At 43.6% G+C, this 16,113-nt stretch overlaps 1 long non-coding RNA gene across 1 annotated transcript in view; it reads left to right on the forward strand.

Moving 5' to 3' along the window:
- LOC125452273 (uncharacterized) overlaps positions 1 to 16,113 on the forward strand; it is a 35,004-nt gene that overhangs the window by 1,545 nt on the left and 17,346 nt on the right. The window contains exons 2-3 of the long non-coding RNA XR_007247516.2: positions 12,538 to 12,644; positions 13,653 to 13,904. This is a non-coding gene — a long non-coding RNA (uncharacterized LOC125452273). The remainder of the gene's footprint in view (positions 1 to 12,537; positions 12,645 to 13,652; positions 13,905 to 16,113) is intronic.

Raw genomic sequence — 16,113 nt, forward strand, 5'->3', positions numbered from 1 at the left:
CTGCCTGTTCATTAATTAGCGATAGAATTCAATTCGTATTTTAATCCTGCAATGCATTTATATCATTTTCCCTGCTATTTTAAGTAGTACCATGTCAAAACAAATACGTCTGCCAAGGTAACTGAGTAATACCTATGGAGCACTGATTCCAAAGACTGGACGGGCTAGTTCTGAGATTAAATCAATGGGTGAGAAAATGATGAGCAAACACAGGACCCGCAGTATAACTAAGAGTGGAGCTGGATGAACACAGCAGGCCAAGCAGCATCTTAGGAGCACAAAAGCTGACGTTTCGGGCCTAGCCCCTTCATCAGATTTTTGGCCTGCTGTGTTCATCCAGCTCCACACTTTGTTATCTGGGATTCTCCAGCATCCACAGTTCCTACTATCTCTGATCACAGTACCTTCAGTACTTTGCCGTTGAAGAAAATAAGTGGAAGCAACGTTTACTAGTTGTCAGTGGATGTATTTGTGTAAAATTTAATCTCTGAGTAAAACTAATCAGGATCAATCATCACGTGGCCTCGTCTAATAAAAAAGTGTCAATTTAGTATCAAACTGGGTGTTCATATTAATAACTGATGTCTATCCAAAGGTTATAGCTGCCTACCTGTGGGGAACAGAAATAAGAAAGTGATTACTTCGTTTGAAGGAGAAGCCGGGCACAGTGGGAGAAAGCAATGCAGGGTATCATGGAGAATTGCAGTGGGTTTCTCTTCACCATACATTTTTGCACCTTCCGGGTGCTCCAGTTTCCTCCCGCAGTCTGAAGATGGGCAGGTTAGGGTGTCTTGGCCATGCCTAATTGCCCGTAGTGTTCAGGGATGTGTAGATTAGGTGGTTATAGGGGGATGGGTCTGAGTGGGATGCTCTGAGGGTCACAATGGATTTGCTGGGCCAAAAGGCCTGTTTCCACACTGTAGGGATTCACAGAATTTCTAAGAACACTGGGCTCCAGTGCACGGCGCTGCTGCTGTTGCTGCACTATGTGCTGGGACGCTCGCCTCTCCCTTTTGGTCAAACTGATCCTTGGCATTTCTCATTCTTCCCCCACCTCCCTCACTGCCTTTCATTCCACAGCTGCTACTAACGATAGGTGGAGATAGGGTCCACAGAGAGAGAAGAGCAGTTGGACAGACAAAGGAGTAGATAACAATCTAGCTGAATAGCAGTTAATGGGAACTGTTAATAATAGGTAGTGTGTAATGGCAGACTGTGATTACAAAGTCTGGTTTGTGGGGTAGGAACCAGGACATGGGAGAGTTCAGGCCTTAAAAATTATTAAACTGGACATTGAGTCCAGAGGGCTGCAGGGTCCCCAAGCGGAAAATGAGGTGTTGCTCTTCCAGCTTGTACTGAGCTTCACTGGAACACTACAGCAAGCCAGAGATTTTGGCCAGGGAACAGGGTGTTAAAGTGGCAGGCAAATGGAAGTTCAGGTCATTTTTGTGAGCAGAACATAGATGTCCTGTGAAGCAGCACCCAGTGTATGCTTCCTTTCCCCAATGTAGAGGAGACCACATTGTGAGCGACGAATGCAGTAGACTAGATTGTGGGAAATGCAGGTAAAGTGCTGCTTCACTTGGAAGGTATGTTTGGGCCCTTGGATGCTGGGGAGAGAGGAGGTAAATGGGCAGGTGTTGCACATTTGCCGGTTACAGGGGCAGGTGCTGTGGGGCTGTGGGGAGGTGTTGGGAGTAAAAGAAGTGTGGACCAGTGTGTCCGGGAGGGAACAGTTCCTGCAGAAGGTGGAAAAGTGAGAGGAGGGAAATGTGTCAGATGGTGGCATCTTGCTGGAAATGGCAGAAATGGCAGCTGATGATCTTCTGGATGTGGATGCTGTTGGGATGGTAGGTAAGGACAAGGGGAACCCTATTGCTGTTGTGGGAAGGAAGATAGGGGATGACAGCGTAAGTTTGAGAGTTGGGTCACACGCAGCGGGGGGCTCTGTCAATAACGGTGTTGAGAATCCTCGGCTGAGGAAGAAGGTGGGCGTTTTGGAGACTCCCTTTTCAAAATTGGCCTCATTGGAACATATGTCATCGAGACGGCAGAACTGAAAGAATGGAATGGAGTCTTTCCCCCTTACCCTCTCCCGCAAATGCAATTTCTGACCTTCCCCTCTAACCTTCCCCTGAGCTTCCATTCTGTACAAAAACAAAGTTGCTGGAAAAACTCAGCAGATCTGGCAGCATTTGTGAAGGAGGAAACAAAGTTATCGTTTCGGGTCTGGTGCCCCTTCCTCAGAACTTCCATTCTGTTTCATTTGGTCCTCCACACTTTCTTTCTAAATAACAAAACCATCGCTTTTACACCTCTCTTTTCAGTTTTGAAGAAGAGTAATCATATTGAACTCAAAACATTAACTCTATTTCATTTTCCACAGCTGCTACTAAACCTACCGAGTTACTTCATCACTTGGCCAGAGACAAAAAAGCTACAGATGCTGGAAGACAAGGTAGACAAATAGACACCCAAAACATTGACTGCTCCTTCCCTCCAGATTCTGCCTGGCCTGCTGTGTTCTTCCAGCCTCCTGTTTGACCATTACCTCACTTTCTGTTTGTATTTCAGATCCTCAGCATCCACAATATTTTGCTTTTATTTTCGTACAGAACAGAAGTGTGCCCAATCTAGATAGGAGCAGCTGGATGACAACAAAGACCAAGGTCCATAAGTCTACCTTTTATCACCCTGGCAGTCAAGATGATGAAGTTGTTTCCTAATCATAGCAACCAATAACTACAGTGTAACTATGTTACAGCAGAATTGCTCAGCAAAGTGGTTTAGCAGACAATATTTACTCAGTGGAAAAAGGATCGTTCATGACATTTTTGATCTCTGTGTTGGTTTCTCAGACCTAAACAAAATGAAGATTTTTTAAAAATCTACATCGCCAATGAACTGGCGGTGAAACAAAACCTTGCATTAATGGAATACCACTTTGATATCAAACTGTTTTTATATTTAGTTACTCGAGAGCACATGCCAATTGGTGAAAGCAACTGAGAATTCACTTGATAGAGTTCGGGTGGTTTTTTTTTAGGTTCAGTGTTGGAAAATATTGTGTTTAACTTATTTTTTAAATAAATCAGTCTATGTCAGTGTCCCTAACTTTTATGTTATATAAATGACCTAAACATGGTATACAGTACTCTTCTTTATGTTTGCTTTGAACCCACTCCTCAAAACACCCTCACTGTTGTTGTAAATTTTACCCCCATTCAAAGCCTTTTTCCCTCTCTACAGTTGAGAACATGTTGCTGTCTCCAAAATTGTGCTCACCTTTCTCAGATGTTTATGTGTGAATCCCTCCAGCCAGATTTACAGCCATTTCACAGCTTCAAAATAGAGCTTATCAAATGAAAATAGAGATTATAAAACAAATTCAAAAGGAAATATCAAAGTTTTAATAAATGAACTAGAAAGTGATTGAATATGGGAGAATATGGACCCAGTAAAGACCGATACAGATGTTACGTTACTCAGCAATAGTTTATGCTATCAGACTTTGGAAATGAATATTTTGTAGTATTTTCACAGTTGAGAAAGAGCAAAGGCAACAGCAAGGTACGAGGGGAACTTAAAGTAAGTCAAAGGGCTGAACCTATTGGGAGGGAGCATACGGTGCCTTTCCAGCATATTCGAAGATGAATTGGTGTTAGGGAAGTGGGGGCTACATGCTTTGGGGGTCCTATGTGCCCATCAGAGACACCTTCCTTTAAGCTCATATTCCCATTATCTTTTCCCCAATCCTGGTCCCAGTAAGCCAGTTTCCACTGTCTCCTCACTCCTTTCACTGGGGCCTGTCACCTAGATCCTTCCAATAGCCTGAGCTTACCTTGGATCAGGCCTCCATTGGGTCCTCTTTTCCATGGAGCAGCTGTTGTCCCTGCAGTGAGCACTGCTCCAACCTGTCCTGCTGCGACTCAAGAGCTGCCAGTTATCTAATTCACTTGCAGTCCTCCTAAGTGGGACTTCCTCCTCAAAAGCAAGTGTAAGTCTTGCCTTGAGTCAATTAATCTCCTACCTATTGTTAACATCAATGTATTGGATAAAGACTTGTGGGTGAGGGCCCGAAAGGATTGATGAGGAACATACCCCACAAAGAGACAGGCATAACTGGGACCCAAACCCATACTCATAGCCATATGTTTGACTTTGGAGAAAATGAGACAAGTTCAAGGAGAAATTGTTCTAAGTGAGAGCGAGCACAGCTAGGTGAAAGAGGGTGGTGCTGGATGGTGACTGTTCTGGCCTTCTTTCAAGGAAGAAGTTGGAAGTCTTCAGGCCATCCTGATGGGGTGGACATGTTGAGGGATTGCACATCATGGTAAGGAGGAAGGCAGCTAGGGCCAGAAACCTGTCAGCTGTGGAACTGATATTAAGCATCAGAAGAATCACAAAGGGACTGGGAAGAGCTGGAACAAGGGGATAGAAAGATAGTGTCATCATGGGAAGAAATCAGCGAGGCAGGGACAGCTGAAATAATGGGTCTGCCATGCAGCCCTAGTTGTGGATTTTGGGAAGGAAAGACCAAAGTGAGCTGGATTATAAAGCTGTGAATGGAAGATCTCCAGAGGAGCTGAGGTCAGTGACTTAATATGGCTCCAGTTGTGTTTAACTCTTCTTTGTTGCCCCACATGCCATGTTTTCTGTCCTGGTTGTTATCTGTGAAAAAAAGCAACCTGCAGATTTTAACATTACATTATGTCGCTGGCAATAAAAAGCATATGAACATGGAATCAACATTAAATCTGGAATCCACATTTCAGGAGGGTTATGATTGCACTGGAGAGGGAATAGTGGAAATTTACCAGGATTTTGTTTAGGATAGAAAGTTTTAGGGATGAAGAGAGACTAGATAGACTGGTGTTGTTTTCTTCAGAATTGAGGAAATTAAGGGGAAAATAACTGATATGAAGGTCATAAATAAATGGGAAGAAATAGTTCCTCTTGATGGGGGGATCAATGATCAGGGTACACAGATTTACAATAAGGGGCAGGAGGTTCAAGGAGATGTGAGAAAAATAATTTTCACCCAGAGCGTGGTGAGAATCTGGAAATTGATGCCTGTTTTGGTGGTAGAGCTAGAAACCCTCCTGACATTTCAGAAGCATTTAGATGTGCAAGGACAAGGCATGCAAGGCTATGGGCCAAGTGCTGGGAAATGGGATTGGAATAGTTGGGTGCTCATTTTTGATTGTCAGAGTCAGGATGCTGTCTACATAAAGAGTGAGGAGCTGAACGCTGGGTAACCCACCAACGTTGTTAGTCTTTCTGCCCTTTCGCGGAGTTGCTTTCATCCTGGAAGTGTCACGGGAGAGGAAAGTGGGTGGCACAGTGTTTACTTTTGGTGCAAATGGGAACTGTCCTGAGTTAGTGAGTATAGAAGGCACATAGGGTTAGTGCTGCTGGGGATCAGGGTGGGTGAGGAATATTTTGCAGGCAATTGTGAGAGTGGTAGAGCAGGAACCTTGGTGAGAATTGGGCACTGTAGCAGAGATAGAGCGAATAAGAGGTATCAGACAGAAGCTGATGAAACTTATGCAACAAGAGTGGAAAAGATAATTGACCTTCTTCCTGGAGTGTTGTGCCTTCCTCCAGTTGGCTGAGACTGCTTTAACGCGGCTGGTAACCTCAGACCAGGCTTTTACTGTCATGTTCTCCCCTGTGGGCTGTAGTGGAAGAGGAATCCCCACCTCTGCACTGTCCTTTCCAGCAGAATATTTAGGTCCCTTTCTGCAAAGTGAGGTACCCATTTCCTACTGCCTACATTGTCCAGGACAAGTGTCAGCTGACTGTGCTTATCCTGGGGCACAATTGGTTTTGAATTAAGATGCGGGCGCACCAAGGAATGCTGGTTGAATTCTGGGATATCTGCTGAGCTTTGAATTGTTCTGTGAACGTAGCAGAGTGAGAAGGGGCTGGAATCAGATCTAAGGGATACTACAGGCATCAGAATAGGTAGGTTATGAGGCAAGTCAGGTAAGATGTGACAGACAAACTCACTAAGTCTTACAGTAGAGACAATTTAGTAGAAATCTAAATTAACATAAAATCCAGAGATAATGGGAACTGCAGATGCTGGAGATTCCAAGATAATAAAATGTGAGGCTGGATGAACACAGCAGGCCAAGCAGCATCTCAGGAGCACAAAAGCTGACGTTTCGGGCCTAGACCCTTCATCAGAGAGGGGGATGGGGGGAGGGAACTGGAATAAATAGGGAGAGAGGGGGAGGCGGACCGAAGATGGAGAGTAAAGAAGATAGGTGGAGAGGGTGTAGGTGGGGAGGTAGGGAGGGGATAGGTCAGTCCAGGGAAGACGGACAGGTCAAGGAGGTGGGATGAGGTTAGTAGGTAGCTGGGGGTGCGGCTTGGGGTGGGAGGAAGGGATGGGTGAGAGGAAGAACCGGTTCGGGAGGCAGAGACAGGTTGGACTGGTTTTGGGATGCAGTGGGTGGGGGGGAAGAGCTGGGCTGGTTGTGTGGTGCAGTGGGGGGAGGGGATGAACTGGGCTGGTTGAGGGATGCAGTGGGGGAAGGGGAGATTTTGAAACTGGTGAAGTCCACATTGATACCATATGGCTGCAGGGTTCCCAGGCGGAATATGAGTTGCTGTTCCTGCAACCTTCGAAGGTTGCAGGAACAGCAACTCATATTCCGCCTGGGAACCCTGCAGCCATATGGTATCAATGTGGACTTCACCAGTTTCAAAATCTCCCCTTCCCCCACTGCATCCCTCAACCAGCCCAGTTCATCCCCTCCCCCCACTGCACCACACAACCAGCCCAGCTCTTCCCCCCCACCCACTGCATCCCAAAACCAGTCCAACCTGTCTCTGCCTCCCGAACCGGTTCTTCCTCTCACCCATCCCTTCCTCCCACCCCAAGCCGCACCCCCAGCTACCTACTAACCTCATCCCACCTCCTTGACCTGTCCGTCTTCCCTGGACTGACCTATCCCCTCCCTACCTCCCCACCTACACCCTCTCCACCTATCTTCTTTACTCTCCATCTTCGGTCCGCCTCCCCCTCTCTCCCTATTTATTCCAGTTCCCTCCCCCCATCCCCCTCTCTGATGAAGGGTCTAGGCCCGAAACGTCAGCTTTTGTGCTCCTGAGATGCTGCTTGGCCTGCTGTGTTCATCCAGCCTCACATTTTATTAACATAAAATCCAGTAAGGTTTCTTACAGCTTGAGTGAGTTGTATTTATACCTTAGTCAGTAGTCGTTCTATAATATTCAAAATAATTTTATGAAAATTAATCATTTAAACATTACAACGATCTAAAAAGTACCACAAAAATGACAATTAGCACAAATGGCATAAAGGTCTTACAATAAACAAATTGAGTTTGTGTTCGTCACCAATAACTATCTCAAACGTCACACAATCTATCTTTGAAACCAAAGCAAATTTATTTTGCTTTCCATCAACGTTGTTCTTTTGATTGATATTCTAGGGGAGAAAGGGGAGTCTTGCCACTTCTAATGTCCAAATACATCAGCTACCAGCTGTTGTCTAGTCATTTTAGGAGCTGGAGTTGAGACAGTTTGCGTGGTCCAGAGTGCATGGCATAGTGACATTCCCCTTTCACCTTCCTTTCACCCATTTCTGGCACAGTTCTATCTGCAGGGTTTCGGGCCAAATCTTCCTGTAAAGCCTGGAAAGGCAATGATAGTACCGAGTGATAGTATTGCTGGACTGTTAATCCAGAGACCCAGATAATGTTCCAGGGAACTGGGTTCAAATCCTGCCCCTGCTGATGATGTAATTTGAATTCAATAAAATACCGGCAGTTAGGAATCTAATGATGAGCGTGAATACATTGTTGATTGTTGGGAAAAAGTTATCTGCTTCCCCAATGTCCTTTAGTGAAGGAAACTGCCATCCTTACCTGGTTTGGCCTACATGTGACTCCAGACCCACAGCAATGTGATTGACTCTGAACTGCCCTCTGGGCAATTAAGGATGGGCAATAAATGCCAGTGACACCGTCATCTCATTAATGAATAAAGTGGGAATATATTTTCTAACAGTGCTTCCTCATTCCTTCACAAGAATGGTACTGGCTCTTTTTTGAACTATTAGAAAGGACAGAAACCAGATATGACTGCTGTACAGAATGGAACAGACATGTTTCTCCCTCACAGGCTTAATCTTCAACGTATTGCAGTATCTGTCAGAAAATAAAGTCTCAGTAATTTTTTAGATGTCTTACAATGTATGATTCATATAAGTAAAATTTAAAAATACCAAATGCTCCTTTAAACAGTCATTTTAAGCTTGCTAAAGAGTATTTTATCTTGAAACATGAAGGAAGCAAGATAAACATTAAGATGGATATTTTTAAATATTTCTTAAAGTAACTTTAATCTTGTGAAAGAGTCCTTTGCATTGAAGTATTAAAGGATTCAGGTAAATGTTAACATAATAAGTCAGATATATCTATTTTTAAAAACGTTACTTAAATCATGTGAAAATGTGACATAAATTATATCCCTTTAAGAAGTCTTTAAGATAAACCACACTAAAAGATTATATTGACCATTAACAAACAAAGACCAACATTGAAAAGGCTTGCACTTACCCATGAGAGTTCATACGTGCCCCTGTTTATGCATTTTGGAGAGAATAAGCCCTGCTGAGCTGGCTTAATGCTGTTAATACCAAGCTTAAACAAAACAAAAAGTGTTCAAATGTTCAAATTGATGAACTACATATCTGTGCTGCTTAACAAAGAGACTATCAGCAGATGCTACCCAGAGCCCATTCTTGCATACCACAACTTCTGGATTTTGGCACAAGCATGAACACCGTGAAAATTGCAATACCATTTTCGCTTCCTTTAGTAGTGACCAGCTCAATCTTCTTCAAAACTTGGACTGCAAAATCTGATTGAAAAGAAGAGGCACAGTAAGTTGTGCAGGGAGTTCTCAAGTGGGCGGCATGGTGGCTCAGCAGTTAGCACTGCTGCCTCACAGTGCTAGGGACCGGGGTTCAATTCCAGCCTGTGTGGAATTTGCACATTCTCCTTGTATTTGCGTGGGCTTCTACAAGATGCTCTGGTTTCCTCCATAATGCAAAAATATGCAGGTTGGGTGGATCGGCCATGCTAAATTACCCATTGTGTCCAGGGATGTGCAAGTGAGGAGGATTAGACATGGGAAATGTAGGGTTACTTGGATGGGGAAGGAGGGGGAGATGAGTCTGGGAAGGATGTTCTTTGGAGGGTTAGTGTGGACTTGTTGGGCTGAATGGCCTGTTTCCACACTCTTGGGATTCTCTGGAGGTGGACATATTAAATAGGCTGCATCTTCCTCGACCCATGAGGATTACGTTATAAAAAGGATGAGTCCAATCTGCAGCCAATTAGCTCATCACTGATATGATTGTGGTCCATTTCCCTGTCTTACCCCAATAACCCTTGACTTTATTCAGGTTTGGTGGTGAGAAACTGTGTGAAAGTAACATTGCATCAACTCCATGGCACATTCATACCGCTGGAGAATTTCCAAGGTGCTGTTGGTAAACCAGATTGGCAGCCTACTTGACAGAAGTGGCAGCTATTGAAATCCCAATTGGGGGTAATATTGCAGTCTCTACCTTGCATAGAAGTCACCAGCTCCATGGAGTCAATGCCTGTTCTCCCCCTGTGAGGTAGGCTGGGGGTGTGCCATTGAAACCAAGAGGTCAATGCCCAAATGCATTTACATCAAAACTAATCCCTTCGCTCTAAAGGCTTTGTTAACTTCAGTCTTCAGCAGTTGACAATTTTCCTAAATAATTCTGAGGAAACCTCTATGTTGAAGTGTTCCTGCAGCCCTGATCTGCCTCGACAAATTGTACTTTTCCTATCAAGGGTCTACTGAATATGCAGAGCTGCTGATCCTTGGATTAAGCAGCTAACGTAAGCCTGTTTGTTGGTGACAAATGTTGAGATATAGAAGCATGATTACATCAAGTCCAGATTCACTCTTGCTGCCTCAGTAAGGCAGCCAACATAATCAAAGACTCCTCCCACCCCAGTTATAATCTCTTCTAAACTCTTCCATTGGGCAGAAGATACAAAAGCTTAAACACACTTACCAACAGAATAGCTTCTTCCACGCTGATATCAAATTTCTGAATGGACTTCTCAAATTTTAAATTTAAATGGCGATTTCACTCTTTGTGCACCTTCTCTGTAGCCGTAACATTAGTATTCTTCTGTCTAATCTGTTAATGCACTTTGTACGGTATGATCTGCCTGTACTGCATGCAAAACGAAACTTTTCACTGTATCCAGGTACATGTGACAATAATAAACAAAATTTAAAAAATCATTTGGTTTTGATGCCCTGGTACCAAAACCATAGGAAAATAACAGAATTGTGATAAATGTTGTTCAATGTGGCAAATGTGGGACTGACGATATCTCTCTGGGCTTCCATTGTAGTTCAGAGACATTGACTGGCTTTTGTCTGTGGTGCATTGGAAACTGAGACATTGGCCATCAGGTGCTGCCACATGGGTGGCTCTGACAATGTTGTAATAGAGTTGACCACCATGTACACACCGGCAAAGGATGGACTCCAAGCTGTTCACCAAAACTCTCCATTCTGGTGACGATGAATCCTTTGTTTCTTCTTGACAATGACAAGAGACTCTCTGGCAGGGCTGTTAATTCGCCAAACATCTCATTCATCACTGTTCTTCTGTGAATCACCCTCCTGAGGTCCTCATCTCCAGGGAACTAATACAAAACACTCCCTGGCCCTGAAGCCAGTCCACTCAGGTCAGGGGACTCAGCACCAAACTCCATGCCAGCTGTAAAAGTTTTCCCAGTGCCATTGTCTAGGATTTTGGCATTAGTACATGTCACATTACATTACAGAGCTTCTTCATCAGTAGTGCGGCATTTCCCTCCCACTTCTTTGTGAGACTGGTGTGGTGGACTATTAGCAGTTCTTGGCTATCTGAAAGCATAAAATCAGAAGGGGAGGGTGGGAATTTGTTGATGTGAAGAAAGAGTCTCGGGCCATGCTATGTGTGGCTTGCCGATCACTCAGATAACAGGATGAGACCTGAGTTGAAAAGCGCATAAAGAGAGGGACATGCCATCATTCTCAATGCTCTAGTAATGCCAATGCTATGTACACTGTTGATGCCAATTCCATGATGTGAAATATTATCTCCTCACTAGGCTTCAGGGATGAAGGCATTCCTGTGCCATTCTGTTTTACTTCTTTCTATTGTGTGCCACCTTGTCCTGCGAGAAAGAGGTTGTGCCACATAGTGTGTCATTTATGTGTCTGCCATAACTGGAGGTACATGGGAGGAATTGGAGCTGGCTGTGAGGTTGCTATCATTGGAACATAATTGAGAGTGAGGCAGAGTGTTTGAGCCAAGTGGTGAATGCTCGGGATAGCTGCTGGCTAACTGAAGGGACTGTGGTGTGTTGATCAGCATGAGGATGTGGTAGGAGAGTACACGGCGCAATGTGGGATTCACGGCACACATGAGGCTTTGGAATTTCTCTGAGCCAACGGCTCTAGCTCAAACTCGAGGCATTGACCTTCCTGCTTATGCACTGATTTCTTTTTGAGGCTCTGTTTTGTGGGATTTCTCAGTCCTCCGCACAGCCATCGCTTCTCCTGTTGTTCTACAGCACCACTAAGCCTCTTGTGATCCTGGAAACTCTCTTTTAAACAGCGCCCTCGTGCAGCCACTGTCAGTGCACACTGCTTCATTCCAATGAGTGCAGTTCCCCTTTAAGAGGAGCAGACTGTTTGCACCACCTTCTATCAACACATGCTGTTGAGTTTCCTCCTGAGCCAGCACGGTGGCCCCATTCAGTCCAACGGTACAATCATGTAACAGAGGAAGTAGCAAGAGGTCTGCATGCTACCTACCTTAATAGGAGCGGTTGTCTGTGAACAGACGATAAATAGAGAGCTCCGCTCTTGAAAACGGACCTCAGTAAATTTCTTTTTGCTCTTACCACTAAAGAAGAAATAACAATTAAACCATATTTTCCTTTTTTTTAAAAAAATAATGTTGTTAATGCACAGCAACCGCAAGATATCTTTCCCCAAATGTACACTAACTAGTGGCTGGGTAATGGAAAGAACACAAGAAGCTTCCGAGAGGGCGGATATTAACACATTCAACACAGCAACGGTGGAGCACAAGAATTTCTGAGTCCACATTCTGCATTGAGTCCGAGTACAAAGTTCCAGCTGCTCGATAACATCACCAAGGAAGAAATGTGTTCACATAGCGTCACTACAATTATTTTGAGGCCACGGAGTGTGGAATCATAATGGTGTAGTGTTTATCTTGGAATCCTCATTTCTGGCATTTTTCCCTTCTTCAATCACAGGAATGTCTGGACATACTGACCTCATCACACCCTGCTGTGTGATGCATAGATACGGGTAGCAACAAGGGATACGACAGAAGCAAATAAACTTTGGTTCTCATTTTTTGTAGAATGAATGCCTTATTCATACTGAAATCTATTTTAAAGTGTAATTAAAGTTTTCTGTTTTTAGGCTGAATTTCTGCCTGACAAATTGAAGCTGAGACGTTCTCACCTGCAGTTATTTTTTGGACTCTGAGAGGCATCTGAACGTTTGATTTCAGTTCAATTTTGTTGGCTGTAAGTAAAAGATAATCTTTTGCTGTTTTGAGGCTTTCTTGTATGTGATGGCCGTGCATTCATCACCAATAAGAGACCGAGCTATGCTGGGCATTCAGGAAAGCACAGTAGTAACTACAAGAAACTTGGAACATGGGGCAGAGCGAAGGACCTGTGAGCTTAAACAGCCATACGGGTAACAATGTGCAGTGGCATGTGCGAGAAATTGCTACCTAAGCCTTTATATACTCTGAGAAATGTTAGTTTGATGATGAAGGGTAATTCTGTACTGCAAGTGTTTGACTGGGGGGTAACAGCTGGTGAAGCAATGTGGCACTGGCACCAAGGATGCCAGTATATGCTGGCTCTGGCAAGTGGGAGATTCGTGCTCACCTTGGATGAGAGGGAAGCCATTCGGGCGGGATAGGTGATTAATGAGTTTTGGGCAGCATGGCAAACATTCACTAGGTTAACAAACCCTCCATGAAACACAACAAAAATTACATTTTGCAAAAGCATGGTAATATTTAGCTCATAATGTACCCAAGACATAAATGGGTGTCTTGTTATAAAATGTGTGTAGCTACATTCTGCGAATGCTAAGCAAATCTAGCATGATATACCTGCAACATTTCAAAGAAAAATGTGCGGTAATTTAGGTAAGAACCTTATGGACGTCAGTGACATTGGAATGAACCCAAAGCAAACAAGCTGAAGTGTTGTTGGGGAGTGTGATGTGATCAGATCCAAGGGCAAGTAGTCTTCCATTGACAGTTTGTGGACCAGAAGCAGCCCACAAGAGACTTTTCTAGAACCTGCCAAAGTGTTTTGTTGGTGCTGTGGTAGGGGAAAGCTGCCAACCAGGTCCTTGAACACTTATGAATAAAATTCATTAAGCTTTCTAGCCAAAAATATAAAATGGGCTAGCTGTTGAACAGGTTGATCAGTTAAAGAAACACAATTCATTCTTTGTTTATTTTACATGCTGTATTTATAACTGTAAATTCCTTTTCTTTCTCTGTTCCTCAGGCAATAACATACATAGATGACTGAAAATGCAGACTTCCTGATTCCAGTCCAGTGCCAGGACCAGTGCCACTCCCAAACTGCCTTCAGAGTTAAATCCATTCTATAGCCTGTCCATATAAATGTCCACCAAAAATTGAATGGACAACACTGATTTATAATTGTCTGATTTGTCACAATTTCACTGCAAGCCCAAATTACTTACATTTCATAACTAGAACACAGTCATAGCGCCCAGGCAAGTCAGCGCAATTTGTAAGTATAACATGTTTAGCCGGGAATCTGATGTTGTTGTTGTTTCAGATCCTAACAGCAGTGGGAGGATGTCTGATATCACTTAAGGTATTTAAAAAGTCAATGAATTGAAATTCACGTCTCTTTCCAGTTTTATAATGGCATATGGAACCACAAGGCTTAAGAGCCCTGGCTTGTTAAAGGAGGCAGCGAGATGATGAGAGTTCTGTGCTGCCTCTTGCAGTCAGCTAGCCAGCTGCAGAGTCAAAGCACAGTGAAAGCAGGGGGAACATTAAGGAAGGCATTGCCAGTCAATTACAGAAGAGAGAGTAAAAGTGAGGGTGCATGCTACCAGCATCATAGAAAGGCAGAAGCTACCAAGGGGTGAACTATGGTATGGTAAGGGGGACAATGGCCAAATAGGCAGAAGGAGCACGCCTAAGAGACAGGCCAACTGCCAGTGGATCCAATCCTCACAGTCTTTATGGCTGTTCTGAGGACAATCTCAGAAGGGAGGAAATCTCGGCATTGGTGGGGGCACGTCAGGAAGAATTAAGGACCATTCATGGAGTGAGAATGATGCATAAAGACACAGCGGGGTATGCCAACAATTCTATATGTGAAAAACAGTTCATCCTTCCATGTACAGCTGAAAGTGCTCCTGAAATCCATGTTTCTGCCATGAGGCAGTCCATGATCTCTGCGTCACACTTCAATTCCTCTGGATCTTTGTAGGAAACTGGTGGAGCTGTGTGTGGATTCTCACAGGATGCAACCCATCATGGGATGATCCAGAGGACTGGTGATAATGTAGTCTATGCAACTGACCCTGGTAGAGAGGTTCATCACTGCATACCCTTTGTGTAAGGTGATTGCACATATGAGGCCATGGCTCCCACAGCCTTCCACTCCCTCAATGTTCAAGTGGTCTGCAGCCACTAGAATTAGATTGTTATGGCTTGTACAAGGGACCAAAGAATGAGTTATCTCTCCTGCCTACTCCAGTACCCTCAGGTACCGGGGTGTTTCAGACCACTGCTTGCACTTTCAGATATAGATTCCCAAGAATACAGGCTACATATTCAAGGCAGGAAAATCCTAATGCCGGTGAAAAATCCTTCACACTTCAGTAGAAGAGCAGTACAACACTTGTCACAGGTCCGCTCAATACTCATGGCATTTTATAGGTATTTCCTTTGAGTTTGCCTTTTCTGTTTTATCCTCAGACTGTGGATGATAGTGGATTCATTGTCTGAAACTAGTTGCTCTGAGAAGGTCATAGTGTGAGCCTGCAGAATATTCCAAATGAGTACAACTGAATGGCTTGTTAGATGATATCTAATAGCATTAATGTTGGGTAAGGAGTGTGGGATGGATTCACCTGCTGAGATCGATTACAACTTTGGTGAATTCACAGGATGGCAGTTTCCATGTCTATTTCTCATTCCAAAAATATGTGGATGTATTAAATTCATCATTGTGACTCATTGGGATGTCGAATTCATGACTTCTTGGTTGCAAATCTAGCATTGTAACCTCATACCACTACACTCCATCATTTTCTTAATAATTATAATCTACTGTTGAATATTCTATCTTTTTTGTCCCATTCGACTTTAGCTAACCTTACCTTTGTACACTTGCAATTGCCTTAAGTTTAAGGTTCTAGTTTCAGACTCACATCTCTCACCGTAAGACTGAATTTGAAATTCTCTCATGTTATGTTCATGTTTACCTAAAGGATCCCTTACTATGAGGTTAATAACCTAAATTAGAACTCCCTATTGTAAAATATGGAAAAAAAACAGTGTATCCAGTCAATATACTCTAATGCATCTGAAGACTTATCTAATTTCACAACGTCTGTTAATCAGTTAATAGCTTACCAATGACAGACATGACAACCTGGCAACTTGGCAATCTCATTTCTAAATAGCCACTTACTTTTTCAAGACAAAATCCTATTATCACTCACTGTATTAAAATACCTAACTTTTAATAAAGGATTTCATTATGACATGTGAATTTGACAACACCTCTTGACATCTTTTGCACAGCTCCCAATGACACATCTGCACTGGCCTTGTCAGTCATGTCTAGGAGCCGTTCATCAAAGTACTTCAGAAATTTGGGCTGAACACAATCCTGGAGGTCCGTCTGTCAAACTTCCAGGAAGATTCAAGGGGAATGGCTTGTCAGGGCAGCAGAGGAATCCGTGACTGATTTTACA

This window comes from Stegostoma tigrinum, chromosome 1, assembly GCF_030684315.1.
Source record: "Stegostoma tigrinum isolate sSteTig4 chromosome 1, sSteTig4.hap1, whole genome shotgun sequence".
NCBI classification, from domain to species: domain Eukaryota; kingdom Metazoa; phylum Chordata; class Chondrichthyes; order Orectolobiformes; family Stegostomatidae; genus Stegostoma; species Stegostoma tigrinum.